This window comes from Macrobrachium rosenbergii, chromosome 53, assembly GCF_040412425.1.
Source record: "Macrobrachium rosenbergii isolate ZJJX-2024 chromosome 53, ASM4041242v1, whole genome shotgun sequence".
In the NCBI taxonomy this organism is placed as follows: domain Eukaryota; kingdom Metazoa; phylum Arthropoda; class Malacostraca; order Decapoda; family Palaemonidae; genus Macrobrachium; species Macrobrachium rosenbergii.
The window spans coordinates 42,229,841-42,236,951 of record NC_089793.1 but is presented as its reverse complement, the minus strand read 5'-3'; the positions used below and the strand labels follow the sequence as shown (position 1 = coordinate 42,236,951).

The 7,111-nt window shown below is 40.4% G+C and overlaps 1 protein-coding gene across 1 annotated transcript in view; it reads left to right on the top strand.

Annotated features, from left to right (window-relative positions):
* LOC136834417 (uncharacterized) overlaps positions 1 to 7,111 on the top strand; it is a 442,334-nt gene that overhangs the window by 413,070 nt on the left and 22,153 nt on the right. The window lies entirely within an intron of this gene.

Here is a 7,111-nt window from a genome sequence, read left to right as displayed (position 1 = left end):
CTGCTCACCTGGCAACAGATTTTACCAGGTCTGACGGTCCATTGACCACGCGAAGGTCAAGCTGGAGAGGCATTTTGGTGAGATCACTAGGTTCATTTTAGAGTACAACAATCTCATGGGAGAATCCAGGGTGACCCTTGACACTTGGTGCCTTCCAGAGAGTATACCTTGAGATTCACCCTGAAGCCCACATTGTCCATCCAGTTGGCCTGGCTGTCATTTGCAAATCTCTTCTCCTTTGACATGGCAGTGAAAATACTACATCCCACAGGAGGCTGAGACCTGCCCTTTGCAAAAAGACCCTGTAATTTATAGGCTGACGAACAACCTTGAATTGGAATGGCTTTGGGTGGAGAGGTGTCTTTCTACTTCTCAGAAACAGGAGTCATTAAGTTAGTTGTCATGGCTTTGTTCCAGGCTATTTTGCTGTTAGACTTACAGCTAAACATGATGTCAGACTTTGGTTTTTCAGGAACCTCTTAGAAAGAAGAGAAGGCAAAGTTCTGGAGGTAGTTGGCATCAGGTGGAAGCATGTAAACATCCCTCGCACACCAGCCCGCAAACTGATGGGCTTGTCTTGAAAAGGCAATGAAGGTGTTCATGGTCACTTTTTCAGATGGGCTTTGACTGAGATTGGTCTTACTAGCCCTTCACCTTCTTGGCCTGGCTTCAGTTAGAAAAGGAGATAAGGGGAAGAAGGAAGAGATCGCTGGAGTTGGCATTCCTCTTGCCCACTGCTGTGAGTAGGGGGATGTCTGATATGCCATTGGGCAATGTGGCAGAAACAGAGCAGAACCTTGGGATGGCTACAGACTTCCATGAAAGGATCATCGCCCTCCCCTTTCTCAAACGTTGATCCCATTTCCCGCATATTCTCTAGGCTCATCAGAGTTATATGCACGGTTGATGGAGATTCTAAAAGGGCTGGAGAAGGACATTCTGAGTCTTAGATGACTACTCTCCAGGCTTTTACAGTCACATCTTCCTGATGGAGAAGATGATGGGAGGCTGGAGGCCAACTGTCAGTCTCTCCATTCAAACTAGTTCAAACATCAGACTGTTCAAGATAGAAACCTCATGATCCATGTTAGCTTCTATCAGAGAGGGCAGCTTCATGCTTTCACTAGATTTGAAGACTGTACTTTTAAATACCAATCTACTCAGATTCTTGCAAGTACTTTCTTTCCATCTGAAAAGGGACAGTCTATCCATTCAGAGTGGTTTGCTTCAATCTAGCAACTGCCCCACAGGTTTCACACATGTTCACACTGGTTTCAGTGTTAGATCTCTTGTTTGGGATCTGTCTTTTATGGTATCTCAACAGTTAGGAATTTCTAGTGTCCTTGGGGTACACTTGCTTAAGGATCGTGATCACTTTTTTTCTTTTTTTTTGGAATCTGGGCATTGTACTAACCTGGGAAACATCAGATCTCCTTCTGAAACATCAAGTGAAGTGCTTGGGAATATTGATTGAACCTGTAGCAGTGAAAGCCCACCCTGCAGACACCTGACTCAACAAACTCAAGGAGGTTTTTGCACAGTTCTTGTCTTTCCTGGAACAAACTGCTTGGTTGTGGCAGGTCCTCTTCAGTTGCCTGTTGTCTCTGGGGAACTTGCTCCACAGGCATCTCCACATACAAAGATCTTCCTTTGCTTCTGTCACCAACAGAACGAGAAGTTTTGGAGGATCAATGGCAAATGACCAGCATTGCTTTAGGAGCCACTGAAACAGTTCAGTGGTTCCTAAAGCAATGCTGGTCATCTGCCATTGATCCTCCAAAACTTCTTGTTCTGTTGGTGATGGAAGCAAAAGATCTCTTGTGGTGGCTAAATGACAAAAAAATTCTCGTGGGAGTTGTCCTGAACTCCCCTCCAAAGTTGTTTCTGTTTTCAGATGCATCAAAAGTAGGGTAGGGTGCTCACCGGAGAACACTTCGATCTTGGGTTTGTGGACTCCAGCGGAGTCTCACCTCCATGTCAGTATTGAAATTGATGCAGCTCTGTTAGCACAGCAGGCTTTCCAGGATCAGCTGATGGGACACTCATTGATTCTAATGAGCTACAACATGACCATAGTATTATAAGTCAGTAACTGAGGGGGCAAGCTTCCTCCCCCTTTGCGAGTTTGTAAAATAGATGTACGATTGGGAGGCTCGCCGTGCCAATGAGCCTTCGACCAGAAATATCCAAGGCTGTCAGAATGTGTTGGCTGATCAACTTAGTCACCAGGTTGTGAACTGATTAGCCCCTGCACTTGCTTGTAGCGGAGAGGCTGTTCAAGGTGTGGAGAACTTCATTGATCAGCCTGTTTGCTACCTAGCCAAACTGCAAGCTTGCAGTGTTCTGCCCACCTGTGCTGGACCCTTTGGCTGGAATGGAAGATTCCTAACACCCTTTGGACAGCTTTTCACTGTTCTCTGATGCCTGGATGATCATCTGAGCGCTGGTCACCTCCGTCACAGGATAGACTCTGATGGTTCCTTACTGTCTGTAAGCTGAATAGCCTCAAAATTTGCTCACTTTTTGTTGAGGTGCTGAGAGAATTACCTATGTGGTTCAATCTGCTGTGCCAATCACATCATCTTTGGTATCACCAGTCAGTGAAGGTACTTTTACTTCAAGCAGAGTATCTAGCATCTCGTGTGAGTGAAAGGATTTTTTTGTAGGGTTGCAGGAGGGATGTCTGTTTATGGCAGATCTACAGCAGATGTGTACCAGGCAGAGTCAGCCATCTTTTATGGTTGATGTCATTTTAGGGGTATCTCTGTGGGAAGAATGAGTAACCAATAGATTGTGGAGGTTCAAGTATGTGTCTGCCATGATAAGCTCCTCTCTGTGTGTCTGGTTAAGGACTGCTGCATGAACATCAAACTTTTGGGGTGGAACATAGCTGATCCTTCACAGTCTCACCAGTGCCCCTTATGAGCCCTTGACATATACTTAAAACAGGAATGTTACTCTCAAGACTGTTTTCGTAATATCATTAGCATTGGCAAAGAGAGTGGGTGAATTACACATTCTCTCTTACTTAGTGCAGTACTATGGGTAGTCCTCTCATTTTCTTTCATTCTTGAGCTCATGGCAGACTCAAAATGCATCAGTTTCTAATGATACAAGCCTTTCTTGAGCCCTTCCCTCCTGGATTTTGTAGATAATTATCAAAACATGATGCTGTTGCGTTCTGTGCAAATGTTTAGGTACTACCTGTATAGCACTAGACACCTCAGACCTGATTGTAAGTCCCCGTTCATCAGGACTGGCAGGCACAAGAAAGATGTATCCATGAACACTTTCAATTTTGGCTTCAGAAAGTCGTCTAATGATCGTATGAGGCATCTGATGAAAATAATGACCTTATACTCTGGGTAAGAGCTGTAGAATTCAGGAGAAACTTCCCGGTATCATAAGTACTAAGGGCAGGTGTTAGTGCTACCAAACCACCCTCACCTCTTTCTGCCTATGGGATGTTGTCCATAAGTATTTAGATATGTTTCCCTAATGACTGGTAGTAACTGCTCAGCATGTTGTCCAACTCCATTTGGAAAAAATAGTATCTAGCTTAAACCCTTTTGATGCAAGCCTGCTTTTGCCACTAGTGATGAAAGCAGTGGCCTGCATATCGTGTAACTGACTAATTTTCTCTCTTTTACATTTGCACTTTGATTCTTTGTTATTTTCATTATTGTTATAATATTACACTGTACCTACTATTATATTATCATAATGTATTATTATAGTGATAAAATGTGCAAATGATATGTAGATAATTATTCGAATACTGAATTACTTAGCTTTTATTGGCGATTCATTTCAGTGTGATACTTCTCAAATCATGTAATAAAGTAACATCATTTTTCTTATTCAGTATGAAAATCTTGCTCTTGGCCAAAAATGTCATCTGGAAAAAAACTAAAAAAAAAAAATATATAGACTTGGCATTCAGTAGAAATTGTGAATGGATTACCTATAATAAATTTTTCAGAGCACCATTTTTTTACATACTAAATCTTCAATGTTCTTCCATTTGCAAATGTTATCTCATTTCCTTTGTATACTCAACATCTCTGGTGCTTCATCTTCTGTTATTTCCTCTGATCGATGATCATTTCTGATAAAACCCGCATTCAAAAAATTATCTAAGGTTGGTTTGTCTATAACTATGATGATATAATTAACATTACCATATTCATTACAGTCACTCTCAGAACTATGTGATAGTTCAGGTCTACCACTGTCATTGTCATTTTCAAATAAAAGCTTCTGTAGGATGGATTATAGAATTTAGGCCAGAGACCAAGCACATGGACCTATGAGGTCATTCAGCACTGAAAGGGAACTTTAGAGTAAGAAGGTATGAAAGGTGTAACAAGAGGAAAACCTCACAGTTGCACTGTAAAACAGTTGTTAGAGAGGGTGGTAAGTCAGATGCAAGAAAGAGAATGAATATGAATGGAGGTACGGAAAAATGAATGAGAGAGGTTGCATCTAGGGGCCAAAGGGATGCTGCAAAGAACCTTAAGTAATGCCTACAGTGCATCACGTGAGTTGCACTGATGGCACTACCCCCCCTACAAGGAAAAACCTCTGTACTACTTCATCATTGACAGAAACCTCCTTCCTCCAAAGCATTTTGATGGTTACTGAATGTCTAGCCCTTGTTCTGAGATTATCCTGTAAGTTGGAAATCAGCTGTTGCCATTTGTCGCTAGAATATAGATGAAAGTTCCTAAAAATGACGAGGGAAATAGTGTTATTTGTGATTAGCTGCCTAAATACTATAGAACCAAAAGAATGATGACTGAGGAGAGCAGTCCCATGCAGTGAAAGGGTTAAGTAATAGTTTACCATGTAGAATGGTTGGATGAATGAATAGTGATTGGCATTCCTTCCCCCTCCTCCCTTCTTCTTGCCACCAGTCATCAGGTGTATTCTTGCTGGTTGGGACAGATGCAGATGATTTATTCAAACACAACTTCCTATCTCTTAACTTTTGTTAGTTGGTAGCTGTGGCTCCTTCCAGTCCTCTTAATGGGGAGGGAGGGTTGGGGGGCTAAGCATAACTATCTGGTTTTTCATGTTAAGCTACTTTCTGAGCTACTTTTCCCATCTTAAAAGGAAACCTAGGTCCTCCTTTTTCTCTTAGAGTGACCTGAATCTTCATTTTTTCCTCTTAGAGTTAGGTTACAACACATGATTAGGAAGCTGACCTTTCCAGGTAGGAAATAACAATAGTCATGATTTGGAAACAATTTCTCCTGCCTAAGGAGTGAGTCTTTGACTCCTTGTAGGAAAAAATGGCAAATTTTCAAGATGATTTGCTTTTTTCATAGATATATAATCCATTTTCTTTTATCGTGCTCACACCTGTAACCACCCTTGAATTGCCCACTAGCTGCTGCAAAATGCAAACATCATATTACCAAGCTTCAACTATTGCCCTGGCTAATGCTGAAGGTATCCATGGAAAAGATTTTTGATTTATATATCCCAGAAAAAATGCTAATTATTTTAATTAATTAATGTACAAGTAGTGTCATTGTGTTTTCCTAAATTCTTTATTTGGTAATAATCTTAGTTTGCCTTTTTTGTTTAAAATTCTGTTTTAGATTTATTACTTTTGTTATCATGGGTGGCTTTTATTATGTAGTGCAAGGTGAAAAAAGGAAAAATCAACTTCCTTTTCTTTAGGCTCTTAGTGATTGATCACTCTCCCACAGGTCGTTTACTCAGTTGCATTACTACGTAAGAAAAATACCTGCCTCATTATTCTGGGATAGCTAATGCAAGTACAGTCGACCCCTGGTATTCAGGGGGAATGCGTATCACTACCCCCTGCGAATACTTAAAACCCTTGTAAAAATGCTTATAACTACCTATTTTGATTGCTCAAAACACCAAAAAGCCCTCTAAAAATGCTTATACCTGACTATTTTAATATTTTTATCACAAAAAAGTGCATTTAGTCACTAAAATGATATGAAAATACAGTAATTTGTGAATATTTCTCTATGAAAAATACTGTGAATAAGCAAATATGTTCCACATAGAAATCTGCAAATAAGAGAAGCCGCGAATAGGCAGGGGTCCACTGCAGTATGCATTGTTCAATATTTTTACATAGGATAAGCATTTGGCTGCTTCTTAGCAAATGTAAAGTAATCTGAATATGGTGATTAGTACTGTACAATGGCCCCAATGGCTCCTCTGTATACAAATTTAATTCGTTCTAAATTCCAAATTGTATATCAAAATGTTTGTATATTGATCCAAATATTCTCATAAGGAATAATGGGAATTCAGTTAATTCGTCCCACACTCATGAATTTCCCCCATACCCAATTATTTTAAGTGCAAGCACAATATATAGTTTAATGATAACCATATTCAACAAAATAAATAAAAGAATAAAGCATTTCACAATAAAATTCAACATAAAAGATGAACAAAATCATGTCACCCCCACATCATGAAACACACTGGCGCCGTGTTCAGTCTCTGTGTGCCATGGATTGTTTGTTTAAATGACTTCCTTGTGAAAAGTTATTTGCTTGCATTCTTTACTTATTATTTATTTGTTTGCAAAATCCTCATGTTTATTGGATTATAATTTTAAATTCTGCTGTTTGCCAACAGTAAGTTGATGTGTTGTGGCATAATTAATCTCCTCCTTGCACTCAACAAGATCCAAGTGCAAAAAACACATCGACAGTCATACACGCATGAGGGATTGTGTTCACATCTGCTTGATGCTGATACTCTCTCTCTCTCTTTAACTTACATGCACACAGACACACAGTTGGACACACACTATCAATTCCTTTGATTATCCTTGCAAAGTGTGAATAAAGTTGATCTTGTTATCAACCTTTGCCTACTGCAACCATTTTGGTTTCCTCAAGGGATTCCTGCCTTTCCTCCCTCAATACCGGCCAGCCGTGCTCACTTCCCACCATACAGCTCATACATTGAATATTTAGCTCCTACAGGCAGTCCCCGCTTACCGGCAGCGTCGGTTAACGGCGATCTGGTTTTGCAGCACTTGTCTAACAACATTGTTACTGTAAGTGGATTTTCGGCACCAATCTACGGTTAGCGGCGCTGATATCTGGTT